A 14,806-nucleotide genomic window follows, 5' to 3' on the forward strand; every position below is an offset into this window, starting at 1 on the left:
TCTAGTTGGTTCCTTGACATATTGGTCCAGGAAACCATCCCGTATACACTCTAGGAATTCCTCCTCCACAGTATTGTTACTAATTTGGTTAGCCCAATCTATATGTAGATTAAAGTCACCCATGATAACTGCTGTGCCCTTATTGCACGCATCTCTAATTTCCTGTTTAATGCCATCCCCAACCTCAGCAGTATGTTTGGAGGTCTGTATACAACTCCCACTAATGTTTTCTGCCCCTTGGTATTTCTCATCTCTACCCATACAGATTCCACCTCATCAGAGCTAATATCCTTCCTTACTATTGTGTTAATCTCCTCTTTAACCAGCAATGGTACCCCACCTCCTTTTCCTTTCTGCCTGTCTTTCCCGAATATTGAATAACCCTGGATGTTGAATTCCCAGCCTTGGTCACCCTGGAGCCATGTCTCCGTAATCCCAATTATATCATATCCGTTTACATCTATTTGCACAGCTAATTCATCCACCTTATTAAGAATGCTCCTCACATTAAGACACAACGCTTTCAAGCTTGTTTTTTTTTAACACTCTTAAGACCTTTTAGAATTATTAATTACTGTGGCCATGTTTGATTTACACCCTTGATTTCTCTGACTGCCACTTTTGCTTTTCTCCTTCCTGTCTTTTGCTTCTATCCTGGTTTCCCTTTCCTCTGTCTCCCTGCACAGGTTCCCAACACCCTGCCATTTTAGTTTAAACCCTCCCCAAGAGCACCAGCAAACACTCCCCTTAGGACATCGGTCCCGGTCCTGCCCAGGTGCAAACCGTCCAGTTTGTACTGGTCCCACCTCCCCCAGAACCGGTTCCAATATCCCAGGAATTTGAATCCCTCCCCCTTGCACTATTCCTCTAGCCACGTATTCATCTGAAATATCCTTCTATTTCTACTCTGACTAGCACGTGGCACTGGTAGCAATCCTGAGATTACTACCTTTGAGGTCCTATTTTTTAATTTATCTCCTAACTCCCTATATTCAGCTATTAGGACCTCATCCCGGTTTTATCCTGTATCGTTGGTACCTATATGCACACGACAACTGGCTGGTCATCCTCCCCCTCCAGAATGCCCTGCAGCCGTTCTGAGACATCCTTGACCCTTGCACCAGGGAGGAGAGTGTGTGTGTAAATGTCAAATCAGTGAGTGACTGCCCGCGAAACTGTAACCCAGTGAGTCACTGCCCGCGGAACTCTACCCCATTAAGAGTCAGTGTCTGTGGAACTGTACCACAGTGAGAGTCAGTGTCCATGGAACCCATACCCCAGTAAGAGTCAGTGTCCATGGAATCCATACCCCAGTGAAAGTCAGTGCCTGTGGAACTGTACCCCAGTGAGAGTCAGTGTCTGTGGATCCCGTACCCCAGTGAGAGTCAGTGTCTGTGGATCCCGTACCCCAGTGAGAGTCAGTGCCTGTGGAACTGTACCCCAGTGAGAGTCAGTGTCTGTGGATCCCGTACCCCAGTGAGAGTCAGTGCCTGTGGATCCCGTACCCCAGTGAGAGTCAGTGTCTGTAGATCCTGTACCCCAGTGAGAGTCAGTGTCTGTGGAACTGTACCCCAGTGAGAGTCAGTGTCTGTGGAACTGTACCCCAGTGAGAGTCAGTGTCTGTGGATCCCGTACCCCAGTGAGAGTCAGTGTCTGTGGATCCCGTACCCCAGTGAGAGTCAGTGTCTGTGGATCCCGTACCCCAGTGAGAGTCAGTGTCTGTGGATCCCGTACCCCAGTGAGAGTCAGTGTCTGTGGAACTGTACCCCAGTGAGAGTCAGTGTCTGTGGATCCCGTACCCCAGTGAGTGTCAGTGTCTGTGGAACTGTACCCCAGTGAGAGTCAGTGTCTGTGGAACTGTACCCCAGTGAGAGTCAGTGTCTGTGGAACTGTACCCCAGTGAGAGTCAGTGTCTGTGGATCCCGTACCCCAATGAGAGTCAGTGTCTGTGGATCCCGTACCCCAGTGAGAGTCAGTGTCTGTGGAACTGTACCCCAGTGAGAGTCAGTGTCTGTGGATCCCGTACCCCAGTGAGAGTCAGTGTCTGTGGATCCCGTACCCCAGTGAGAGTCAGTGTCTGTGGAACTGTACCCCAATGAGAGTCAGTGTCTGTGGAACTGTACCCCAGTGAGAGTCAGTGTCTGTGGATCCCGTACCCCAGTGAGAGTCATTGTCTGTGGATCCCGTACCCCAGTGAGAGTCAGTGTCTGTGGAACTGTACCCCAGTGAGAGTCATTGTCTGTGGATCCCGTACCCCAGTGAGAGTCAGTGTCTGTGGAACTGTACCCCAGTGAGAGTCAGTGTCTGTGGATCCCGTACCCCAATGAGAGTCAGTGTCTGTGGATCCCGTACCCCAGTGAGAGTCAGTGTCTGTGGATCCCGTACCCCAGTGAGAGTCAGTGTCTGTGGAACTGAACCCCAGTGAGAGTCAGTGCCTGTGGATCCCGTACCCCAGTGAGAGTCAGTGTATGTGGATCCCGTACCCCAGTGAGAGTCAGTGTCTGTGGAACTGTACCCCAATGAGAGTCAGTGTCTGTGGAACTGTACCCCAGTGAGAGTCAGTGTCTGTGGATCCCGTACCCCAGTGAGAGTCAGTGTCTGTGGAACTGTACCCCAATGAGAGTCAGTGTCTGTGGAACTGTACCCCAGTGAGAGTCAGTGTCTGTGGATCCCGTACCCCAGTGAGAGTCAGTGTCTGTGGATCCCGTACCCCAGTGAGAGTCAGTGTCTGTGGATCCCGTACCCCAGTGAGAGTCATTGTCTGTGGATCCCGTACCCCAGTGAGAGTCAGTGTCTGTGGAACTGTACCCCAGTGAGAGTCATTGTCTGTGGATCCCGTACCCCAGTGAGAGTCAGTGTCTGTGGATCCCGTACCCCAGTGAGAGTCAGTGTCTGTGGAACTGAACCCCAGTGAGAGTCAGTGCCTGTGGATCCCGTACCCCAGTGAGAGTCAGTGTATGTGGATCCCGTACCCCAGTGAGAGTCAGTGTCTGTGGAACTGTACCCCAATGAGAGTCAGTGTCTGTGGAACTGTACCCCAGTGAGAGTCATTGTCTGTGGATCCCGTACCCCAGTGAGAGTCAGTGTCTGTGGAACTGTACCCCAGTGAGAGTCAGTGTCTGTGGATCCCGTACCCCAGTGAGAGTCAGTGTCTGTGGATCCCGTACCCCAGTGAGAGTCAGTGTCTGTGGATCCCGTACCCCAGTGAGAGTCAGTGTCTGTGGATCCCGTACCCCAGTGAGAGTCAGTGTCTGTGGATCCCGTACCCCAGTGAGAGTCAGTGTCTGTGGAACTGTACCCCAGTGAGAGTCAGTGTCTGTGGATCCCGTACCCCAGTGAGAGTCAGTGTCTGTGGATCCCGTACCCCAGTGAGAGTCAGTGTCTGTGGATCCCGTACCCCAGTGAGAGTCAGTGTCTGTGGAACTGTACCCCAGTGAGAGTCAGTGTCTGTGGATCCCGTACCCCAGTGAGAGTCAGTGTCTGTGGATCCCGTACCCCAGTGAGAGTCAGTGTCTGTGGATGCCGTACCCCAGTGAGAGTCAGTGTCTGTGGATCCCGTACCCCAGTGAGAGTCAGTGTCTGTGGATCCCGTACCCCAGTGAGAGTCAGTGTCTGTGGAACTGTACCCCAGTGAGAGTCAGTGTCTGTGGATCCCGTACCCCAATGAGAGTCTAAAGGAGAAATAATGTGCGGCCGGGACGGGTGATCAGTGGGTGTTTTAGCTCTCTGGTGTTTGAGAGGCTTAATCATACGCGGGCAGGCATCAAGGTGAGTGGACTGGGCACCTGGGGAATAGTTTCCTATGTTAGATCACTGGCGGGTTGTTGGTTCAGCCTCGCTGTAAATACCCCAGTAATTAACTGTGAAAAATTTTCTGCTCCTTTCCCGAGGGTGCTGACAGTGTGGGATCACATTCCAGCATCTGCCTGACCCAGACAGTCCGTCTCACCGTCTCCCCAACTTGCCATCTGATCAGTGCTCGACCCACGGACCAACGTTACTCATCCACTGGACTCAAAACAATGGGAGAGCCAAACAAAACCATGGAAATCATCAGAAAAATGGAAGCAATTATTTAAAACTCTCAATATAACAAAACTGAATCAATAACAATTCACATTCAGATCCAAGATATTCAGCTCTTCGTTGCAAAACTGTTCCCGTATTCCAACAATGGATTCCTGCAATATTATCCAAAATACTGGAAAGACTTAAAATCTAGATCCAGGCTTCAGGCCCATCTTACTCTGCAGCCACTCCAATACTTTAAAAGGTTCAAACCCGAGATAAACCGTAAATGATAACTTGTATTAGCCAATTCATTCTAACCCTGTTAACGGCAGCCTGAACATAATAAAGTCCAGAAATCCGAACTTTAAAATCCAGCTCCAGGCTTCAGGCCACTCCACATCCAATGGTCAGCCTACCAAAGACTGGCTGTACCAGGAGGCAGGAGCACGGGTCCATCCTTCCTCCACAGACCAGGAAAGCCATCAGCAGCTCCTCTGGAGTAGAAGCTACATTTCTATCCTTGGTACCTTTACCTGCTGTTGTTCCCCGGCCTGTTTCTCATCAGTTCTTCAAAGGAATTCTGTTGCCGACACCAACCACATTAGATAAAGACTGGCTGCTCAAAACAGCAACCTGACTTTTCTGCTTTTATTTTAGATCAAGTACAGCACGGGTTAGATACAGAGTAAAGCTCCCTCTACACTGTCCCATCAAACACTCCCAGGGCAGGTACAGCACGGGTTAGATACAGAGTAAAGCTCCCTCTACACCGTCCCATCAAACTCTCCCAGGGCAGGTACAGCACGGGTTAGATACAGAGTAAAGCTCTCTCTACACTGTCCCATCAAACACTCCCAGGGCAGGTACAGCACGGGTTAGATACAGAGTAAAGCTCCCTCTACACTGTCCCATCAAACACTCCCAGGGCAGGTACAGCACGGGTTAGATACAGAGTAAAGCTCCCTCTACACTGTCCCATCAAACACTCCCAGGGCAGGTACAGTATGGGTTAGATACAGAGTAAAGCTCCCTCTACACCGTCCCATCAAACTCTCCCAGGGCAGATACAGCACGAGTTAGATACAGAGTAAAGCTCTCTCTACACTGTCCCATCAAACACTCCCAGGGCAGGTACAGCACTGGTTAGATACAGACAACCCAACATAACTGAATTTGTTTAAAAAAACTTACGACAGTGAAATAAAAACAAATTGGATTTTTTACATTTTTTTCCTATCCTTGAAATTGTAAATATTTCGAAATGTCTGCAAGTGTTTGGAAGGAAATGTTGCCTGTAGTGTATGTATAATGGCCTAATATATATACCATGGGGCGGTCTGGACTGTCAATCTAGTTGAAAGGTCCGTTGCTCTCGCACAGAAACCGGGGAGAGAGCTGCGTCCCGGACTGAATCCATCGAGAGCCAGCGGGAAATGTGAGGCATCCATTCAATAATCAGACCACAAACTGGCGTCGAGCTCAGAGCCCAGAGTCCAGCTCCCTCACCAGAACCGCCAAACCACATTTCTGAGCCCATCAGTTCTTTCAATGGTCTCAGCAGGAGATGGTTTTCAATTTCCAGTTCATCTCCGTCAAAGGCAAATCAGTTCCAAGTGCCCGGTGATGACATCGGGCCAAGAGTGTTTACCATTTCTCCAGCTGTTATTTTAACGGAGGCTGTTACCATTTATTTTAACTTCACCCGTACAGTTGCATTGAAATCCACACAACTACATTTAGTTTCATATTTAAAATATCTGCAACCCTCCCAAGCTAAATGATTTTCAGCTTAAATGACAACAGTTTCTAAAATATCAGAAAATGTACCAAATGAAGTGGGAGAAGGCTGTGCTTGGGGATTAATGCCCCATATCACTGTCGATCATACATCTCCTGCCTTCAGTATTCATCGCCTTCAATCATTTCTAAATTCACCATTGCTGCAAACTGCACCTTTGTAAAAGTGATTGAATGTTGGGTATAAGTTATAACAAGCCGCTATCTCCCGGCGTCACCACTTATTGCTTTGTCTTGTGCCGGGGGAGGGGGGGTTCCTGCTCAGTTTTACTTCCCTTTGATTGGTCTGTGTGCCAGTAAACAGCTTCAGAGAAGGAAGCTAAACAAGTGCTGCTTGATCCCAGTGCAGCAGGAGACATACGGTTAAAGCAAGGAGTTCTGGCTGATGAATACAATATTGTGCAGCCAGATTGTTCAGTGAGCAGGAATCAGGCCGTATTAAGCTTTTGATCAGAACCGCTGCTCCTCAGCAAGTGAAGCTAACACGGGACTAATCCGGTCATCAGTGAACAGGAATCATCTGCGCAAGGACTAGGACTGAATTACAATCCCAGGCAGCTGCTAATCATTGCAGCTCCAAGCTTCCAGCCATAACTTGCATCTGAACTGTTGCCTGGTACATTCAGCCCAGCTCAAACGCCCTCTGAGTGTCGCAGTGGGGGATTCACACCATCAACTCACTGATGGGGCAGAACACAGCACAGCAACAACAGTCAGGTGCTAGAGATGAGCCAGGAACGCTGGTAGCTGTGAGGGTGATGACTAAATGAAGCAGGACCGATCTGGAGGCCACACAAGGCAAGCGAGTTATCTGCTCAATTATAGCACGCACAGCTATCTCCCATTGCACATCAGTGACTAAGCAGTCTTACTGGAGTGAAGGTCATTACTTTATAGCCCAGTAATGCCCAGAGCTGCCTGTTTCACATCAGAACACATTGACTTTGGGTCAGAAAGTACAATATATCTTTGGGAAAAGTGTGTTGCAATTCTACAGTTCATGGGAAAGGGTCTGATCTTTCTTGAATAAGTATTTAAAATAAAACGGCCCTTGTTCCAAAATCCTCTCCAACCAAGTAAAGTTTTTCACAAACTACATGGGGGAAGGGATTCAGATCGAGGAAAGATACCAGGGTAACGAACAGAGGTGAATTCACCGTCCCTGCTCCTGGAGGGAGGAGTGTGTGGGCTCAGTGAATTTGCCCGGTTCCTTGCGTCCTGTTTTTTAAATGCCAAAGATGGATCCTCTCTTAGGCAGTCCCTCCGAACCGAGGATGACTTGCTTCCACACTAAAAATGAGTTCTCAGGTGACTGATGAGTCCAATGTGGGACCTACAGTCTCTGTCACAGGTGGGCAGACGGTGGGTGGGGTGCTTGGGTTGACGTGCGCTCCTTCCGCTTGCTCCCGGTGAAGAGACTCGAGGTGTTCGGTGCCTTCCCGGATGCTTCTCCTCCACTTTGTGCGGTCTTGGGCCAGGGATTCCCAGGTGTCGGTGGGGATGTTACACTTTTTCAAGGAGGCTTTGAGGGTGTCCTTGAGGCGTTTCCTCTGTCCACCTGGGGCTCTCTTGCCGTGTCGGAGCTCCAAGTAGAGCGCTTGTTTTGGGAGTCTTTTATCGGGCATGTGGCCCATCCATTGGAGTTGATCAAGCGTGGTCAAAGCTTCAATGCTGTGGATGTTGGCCTGAACAAGAACACTGACGAGAACAAAGATGGATCCACAGTCTGTGTGACAGGTGGCTTCATTCACCCAATGATTGTGCAGCCCATAAACAGCAGAAAAGGTAACATTCAGTAGGACACGGCGAGTGCTGATGGGTGAGGGGGTGTCTGTACTTAAAACCCGTTAAGGAAGTGATGAGACAGTTGGCTGGCAGCTTGTACACGGGGCAGGTGATGTGGAAACAAACTCCTAGTTTGTACAGTTAAAATTGCACACTTTAAAAATGCAATCGTGTTTCTGCAGACATGAAGCAATGACGAATACACCATGAAAGGTTTTGTTCCCTAGCTTGGGGTCTTATCTGTAGGACAGCAGCGCTATGTTATATGTAACGTCTCCTTGGTCACACAGCCTTTCCCCCAAATGAAAGGTGGGGTTTGGGAGAGTGGAGCTAAATAGCAAGCGGTGGATTGTTACACTGAACAATTAGTTTCAAAACAGACGGGGTATCTGCCAATCCGAGGCTGCAGACAGGCTAATGCCAGAGTTCGAGGGTTTGAGAAAGCGTATTGTCCAGATTATGATGTCACTCTTTCCCTTCCTGCATTTCACAGGGCCCAAAGTGGCTGATCAGGCATTTCATGGCAAGTGCTGCTTTCTCAGGTCACTGTCTTATCTTGGCAGGGATCTTGTAGCACAGAAGCTTGCTGAAAATGCAGAATCCCATTTCATAGAATCATAGAAATGTACAGCACAGAGGAGGCCATTCGGCCCATCTTGCCCGTGCCGGCCGACAAAGAGCTATCCAGCCTAATCCCATTTTCCAGCTCTTGGTCCATAGCCCTGCAGGTTGAGTAGATTGGGACTCTACTCATTGGAGTTCAGAAGAATGAGAGGCAATCTTATTGAAACATATAAGATTGTGAAGGGGTTGGATCGGGTGGATGCGGGGAGGATGTTCCCGATGATGGGTGAAACTAGAACTAGGGGGCATAGCCTTCGAATAAGGGGCTGCTCTTTCAAAACTGAGATGAGGAGGAACTACTTCACTCAGAGGGTGGTAGGTCCATGGAATATGCTGCCCCAAAAAGCTGTAGAAGCTACATCATTACATAAATTTACAACAGAAATAGACAGTTTCCTAGAAGTAAAGGGAATTAAGGGTTACGGGGAGCGGGCAGGAATTTGGACATGAGTCTAGGTTCGGATCGGACATGGCCCTGTGGGTAGCGGAGCGGGCCCAGGGGCCGTGTAGCCTGATCCTGCTCCTATTTCATGTGTCTAATTCTGTTAGATTCAGGAGATGGTTCTGTGATAGTAGATTGGCGGTTAGGATCAGATCAGCCATGATCTTATTGAATGACGGAGCAGGCTCGAGGGGCCGATTGGCCTACTCCTGCTCCTATTTCTTATGTTCTTATGTTACGGCACTTCAAGTGCATATCCAAGTACTTTTTAAATGTGATGAGGGTTTCGGCCTCTACCACCCTTTCAGGCAGTGAGTTCCAGACCCCCACAGCCCTCTGGGTGAAAATATTTCTCCTCAAATCCCCTCTAAACCTCCTACCAATTACTTGAAATCTGTGTCCCCTGGTTATCGACCTCTCTGCTAAGGGAAATAAGTCCTTCCTCTCCACTCTATCTAGGCCCCTCATAATTTTATACACCTCAATTAGGTCTCCCCTCAGCCTCCTCTGTTCCAAAGAAAACAATCCCAGCCTATCCAATCTTTCCTCATAGCTAAAATTCCCCAGCCCAGGCAACATTCTCGTAAATCTCCTCTGTATCCTCTCTCGTGCAATCACATCCTTCCTGTAATGTGGTGACCAGAACTGCACGCAGTATTCTAGCTGCGGCCTAACTAGTGTTTTATACAGTTCAAGCATAACCTCCCTGCTCTTATATTCTATGCCTCAGCTAATAAAGTCAAGTATTCCGTATGCCTCCTTAACCACCTTATCTACCTGTCCTGCTACCTTCAGGGGTCTGTGGACATGCACTCCAAGGTCCCTCTGATCCTAAGCACTTCTCAGTGTCCTACCATTTATAATGTATTCCCTTGCCTTGTTAGCCCTCCCCAAATGCATTACCTCACACTTCTCTGGATTGAATTCCATTTGCCACTGTTTTGCCCACCTGACCAGTCCATTGATATCTTCCTGCAGTCCACATCTTTCTTCTTCATTATCAACCACACAGCCAATTTTTGTATCATCTGCAAACTTCTTAATCATACTTCCTACATTCAAGTCCAAATCATTGATATATACCACAAAAAGCAAAGGACCCAGTACTGAGCCCTGCGGAACCCCACTGGAAACAGACTTCCAGTCACAAAAACACCCATCAACCATTACCCTCTGCTTCCTACCACCGAGCCAGTTTTGAATCCAACTTGACACTTTGCCCTGGATCCCATGGGCTTTTACCTTCTGCCATGTGGGACCTTATCAAAAACCTTGCTAAAATCCATATAGACTACATCAAACGCACTACCCTCATCGACCCTCCTTGTTACCTCCTCATGCTGACTGACCCTGATTAATCCGTGTCTTTCTAAAAGAAGATTTATCCTGTCTTTCAGAAATTTTTCCAATAATTTTCCCACCACCAAGGTTAGGCTGACTGGCCTGTCATTACTCGGTCTATCCCTTTCTCCCTTTTTCAACAATGGTACCACATTAGCAGTCCTCCAGTCCTCCGGCAACACACCTGTAGCCAGAGAGGATTGGAAAATGATGGTCAGAGCCTCTGCTATTTCCTCTCTTACCAGTCTGGGATACATTACATCCAGCCCTGGGGATTTATCCACTTTCAAAGATGCTAAACCCCTTAATACTTCATCTTTCACCATGCTTATTTCATCTAATATTTCACACACCTTCTCCCTGTTTGCAATTTCTGCATCATCCCTCTCTTTTGTGAAAACAGACACAAAGTATTCATTAAGAACCATACCCATGTCTTCTGCCTCCACACACAGGTTACCTTTATGGTCCCTAATAGGCCCTACTCTTACTTTAGTTATCCTCTTGCTCTTAATGTATTTATAAAACATCTTTGGGTTTTCCTTGATTTTACTGCCAATAGTTTTTCATGCCCTCTTTGCTTTCCTAATTATCTTTTTAATTTCACCCCTGTACTTTCTATACTCCTCTCGGGGTCTGCAGTATTGCGCTGTCGGTATCTGTCACAAGCTTCCCTTTTTTTCTTTATCCTACCCTGTATGCCCCTTGACATCCAGGGAGCTCTAGATTTGTTAGTCCCACTCTTTTTCTTTAAAGGAACATACTTGCTCTGAACCCTCACTATCTCCTCCTTGAATGCCTCCCACTGCTCTGACACTGATTTACCTTCAAGTTTCTGTCTCCGGTTCACTTTGGCTAAATCACATCTCAGCTTAGTAAAATTAGCATTTTCCCAATTGAGAACTTTTATTCCTGGTCTATCCTTGTCCTTTTCCACAACTACGCTAAATTTAACTGAATTATGATCACTACCACCAATATGCTGTCCCACTGATGCCCTTTCCACCTGCCCAGCTTCATTCCCTAAAACTAGGTCCAGAACCGCCCCCTCTCTTGTTGGGCTTGCTACGTATTGGCTAAGAAAGTTCTCCTGAATGCATTTTAAGAATTCTGCTCCCTCTATACCTTTCACACTAATTTTATCCCAGTTAATATTAGGGTAGTTAAAATCCCCTACTATTACTGCCCTATTTTAGCACATCTCAGAAATTTGCCTACATATTTGCTTTTCTATCTCCCTCTGACTGTTCGGAGGTCTATAGTACACTCCCAGTAGTGTGATTGCCCCTTTTTTGCTTTTCAGTTCAACCCATGGCCTCGTTGGATAATCCTTCTAAGATATCCTCCCTCCTCACAGCTGTAATTGTATCTTTAATCAATATTGCAACCCTCCCTCCTTTTGTATCCCCCTCTCTATCTCATCTGAAAACCCTGTAACCAGAAATGTTGAGCTGCCATTCCTGCCCTTTTAGCCATGTCTCAGTAATAGCTATAATATCAGACTCCCACGTGTCTATCTGTGCCCTCAGCTCATCTGCTTTACTCCCTAGACTCCTTGTGTTGAAGTATATCCCATTTAGCACTGCCAAACTCCCTTGTCCATGTTCTAGCCTTTGTTTCCTCTACCTTCCAAACTCGCTCACTAATTTTCTGTCTTCCATTTCCAGCTTTGCTCTCTCCCTTCTGACTCTACTCTCAGGCTCCCATCCCCCTGCCAAGCTAGTTCAAACTCTCCCCAACAGCACTAGCAAACCCCCCCGCGAAGATATTGGTCCCGGTCCTGTTGAGGTGCAACCCGTCCGGCTTGTACAGGTCTCACCTCCCCCAGAAACGGTCCCAATGCCTCAAGAATCTAAAGCCCTCCCTCCTGCACCATCTCTCCAGCCACGCATTCATCTGTTCTATCCTTCTGTTTCTGTACTCACTAGCACGTGGCACTGGGAGTAATCCGGAGATTACTACCTTTGAGGTCCTGCTTTTTAATCTCTTTCCTAGCTCCCTAAAATCTGCCTGCAGGACCTCATCCCTCTTTCTACCTATTTTGTTGGTTACTGATATGGACCTCGACCTCTGGCTGTTCACCCTCCCCCCTCAGAATGTCCTGCAGCTGCTCAGTGACATCCTTGAACCTGGCACCAGGGAGGCAACGTACCATCCTGGAGTCACGTCTGCGGCCGCAGAAACACCTAAATGCTTCCGTAACTATTGAATCCCCTATGACTATTGCTGTGGACTTGGCTTTGGCTGCACTCCCCAGAGAAAACACCACCCCCACCAGTACTCAGAGCTGAAAACCGGTTAGCTGCTAACACAAAGCAGCCCACACAGACAATGAGTCTGAGTGAGTGTGTGGGTGAGTGAGGGTGTGCGTGAGAGAGAGGGTGTGTGGGTGAGTGTGAGGGTGAAGGTGAGTGTGTGGGTGAGAGGGTGAAGGTGAGTGAGGGTGTGGGTGAGGGTGAAGGTGAGGGGTGAGTGTGTGAGGGTGAGGGTGAGTGAGGGTGTGGGGGTGAGTGTGTGGGTGAGTGTGGGTGGCTGAGTGTGACTGTGAGTGTGGGTGGCTGAGTGTGAATGTATTAGGTGCCATAACACTAGTGTGCAGCAAGAGATTACTATTGTCAGCACTGGTGAGCCGGAATGATGTTATATGGAGGCAGGGGAAACAGTGCCAGGTTGTCCTTAGCCTAACGCCTGCTCTAATACATGATCAGTAAATCTGCATTGAAAGTCCTGCAGAGAAGGGATGCAGTCTAAATGCTGATATCGTGTGTGACAACATCCCAGACACAGGGAGGAAGTGCTTCAAACTTTGCTCCTAGTATGATGTGCACATTTATTAAACATTCACTTCCAGCACACCTCCCTCTCATTGCTTACAGACTACAATGGAAAATCTCATCCAGGGGCACTTCCTCGCTCATATAAAAATGGCACATTTCCTGAATGATTGCAGCCTCCAAATATTCACAAGGGAAGATTAGCAAGGTTCCCTCTCCAGACAGAAAGAAACTGAGTGACATCAATAAATTCACTATAAATCAGATGGAAGCCCTAGATTGGCTGAAAGGGCTCAGAACAAATACATCGTTAGGGATAGATAGTGTCCCAGGGTGCTGTGATGGTCCCGGGAGGAGGTTTTTGAGGCAGTAACAACCATCGAGAGTCAGTGGATGCTGGGGGGCTGTGGTGGATTGGAAACAGACTAATGTGGTGCTCATATTCAAAAAGAGGACAAAACAGACACTGAAACTAAGACCCATTAGACTTACTCCAATTCTGTGTAAAGTAACGGAATCAATCAGGAGTAAACTTGAGGATCATCTGTCCCACAATAACCTGGTTAACAACAGTCAGCACGGATTCAGAAGGGGAAATCATGCCTAACCAGCCTCCTTTGAGCAAGTGCAAACCAAATGGATTGTGGAAAGTCCAATGACACAGTGATCTCAACTTCCAAAAGGCTTTTGACAAAGTTCCACATGAAAGGCTTTTAATTAAACTCAAAGCTGTGGGTGTTTAGGGTAAACACGAGGAATGGACAAGAAACGGACTAACGGGCAGTAAGCAGCAATGAGTGGAAGCAGATACTGAGCGGGGCCTCAGGGCTCAGTATTGGGATCCTGACTGTTTCTGACATCTATTAATGAGGTGGATTCAGAAACTCAATGCAAAATGGTCACATTTGCAGATGATGCCAAACTAGGAGAGGCAGTGGATTCTGAGGAGGCAGCTCAGAAACTACAGAATGAGTTGGACAAGATATGTAAGTGAGCAGGGCAATCACAGGTGAAAAGTGCTACAACAACAACTTGCACTTATATAGCGCTTTAGCGTAGTAAAATGTACCAAGGCTACAAATAGGAAGGAAACAACATTAATTGTATACTTGATGAAATAGCTAAGGATGAAGCTAAGCGACCTAGGAATAGATTCAACACTAAATCTGTCGAAGCAACACCGAGCAGCAATCAACTACTCTAATAGGATGTCGCACTCCAGCCAGAACAGCAGAATATCAGTCAGAGGAGATAATGATCACTATTTAGTCCTTTGGTCAGACTGCACCTTAAATACCGCACCAAGTCTGGTCACCAAGAGTAAGAGAGACATTGATGTATTGGAAACAGTGCAGAGAGGGGCTACCAGACTGACCCCAGTATCAGCAGTCTCACAGACTTTCTCCATTCAATAATTACAACAGTTTAAATCTGAAATTTCTAAAGTTGAAAATAAGTTTTGTAATACAATAAAATACTAAACAATTACATACTGCCCACTCACTACTAAACTTACATAGAAACATCGAAGATAGGAGCAGGAGTAGGCCATTCGGCCCTTCGAGCCTGCTCCGCCATTCAATGAGATCATGGCTGATCATCCAAATTCAGTACCCTGTCCCTGCCTTCTCCCCATATCCCTTGATCGCTTTAGCCTTAAGAAATATATCCAACTCTTTCTTGAATATATTTAATGAACTGGCCTCCACCGCCCTCTGTGGCAGACAATTCCACAGGTTCACCACTCTCTGGGTGAAGAAATTCCTCCTCATTTCAGTCCTAAATGGCTTACCCCTTATCCTTAGACTATGACCCCTGGTTCTGGACTCCCCGGCCATCAGAAACATCCTTCCTGCATCTAGTCTGTCCAGGCCTGACAGAATTTTATAGGTTTCGATGAGATCCCCTCTCAATCTTCTAAACTCCAGTGAGTATAAGCCCAATCGACACAATCTCTCCTCATACGTCATTCCTGCCATCCCAGGTATCAGCCTGGTGAATCTTCGCTGCACTCCTTCCATGGCAAGGACGT

General features: G+C 47.6%; 1 protein-coding gene across 3 annotated transcripts in view; it reads right to left on the bottom strand.

The window, feature by feature from the left end:
- Window positions 1–6,706, bottom strand: part of LOC147098712 (pro-neuregulin-3, membrane-bound isoform-like) — a 241,566-nt gene extending 234,860 nt beyond the window's left edge. For all 3 annotated transcript variants that reach the window (XM_085970767.1, XM_085970768.1, XM_085970765.1), the window contains exon 1: window positions 5,839–6,706. The gene's annotated coding sequence lies outside the window, so the exon portion shown is untranslated. The remainder of the gene's footprint in view (window positions 1–5,838) is intronic.
- Between the last annotated feature and the right edge of the window lie 8,100 nt (window positions 6,707–14,806).

Source organism: Somniosus microcephalus, chromosome 29 (genome assembly GCF_052327205.1).
Source record: "Somniosus microcephalus isolate GS21.2 chromosome 29, FLI_Smic_1.0, whole genome shotgun sequence".
Lineage (NCBI taxonomy): Eukaryota > Metazoa > Chordata > Chondrichthyes > Squaliformes > Somniosidae > Somniosus > Somniosus microcephalus.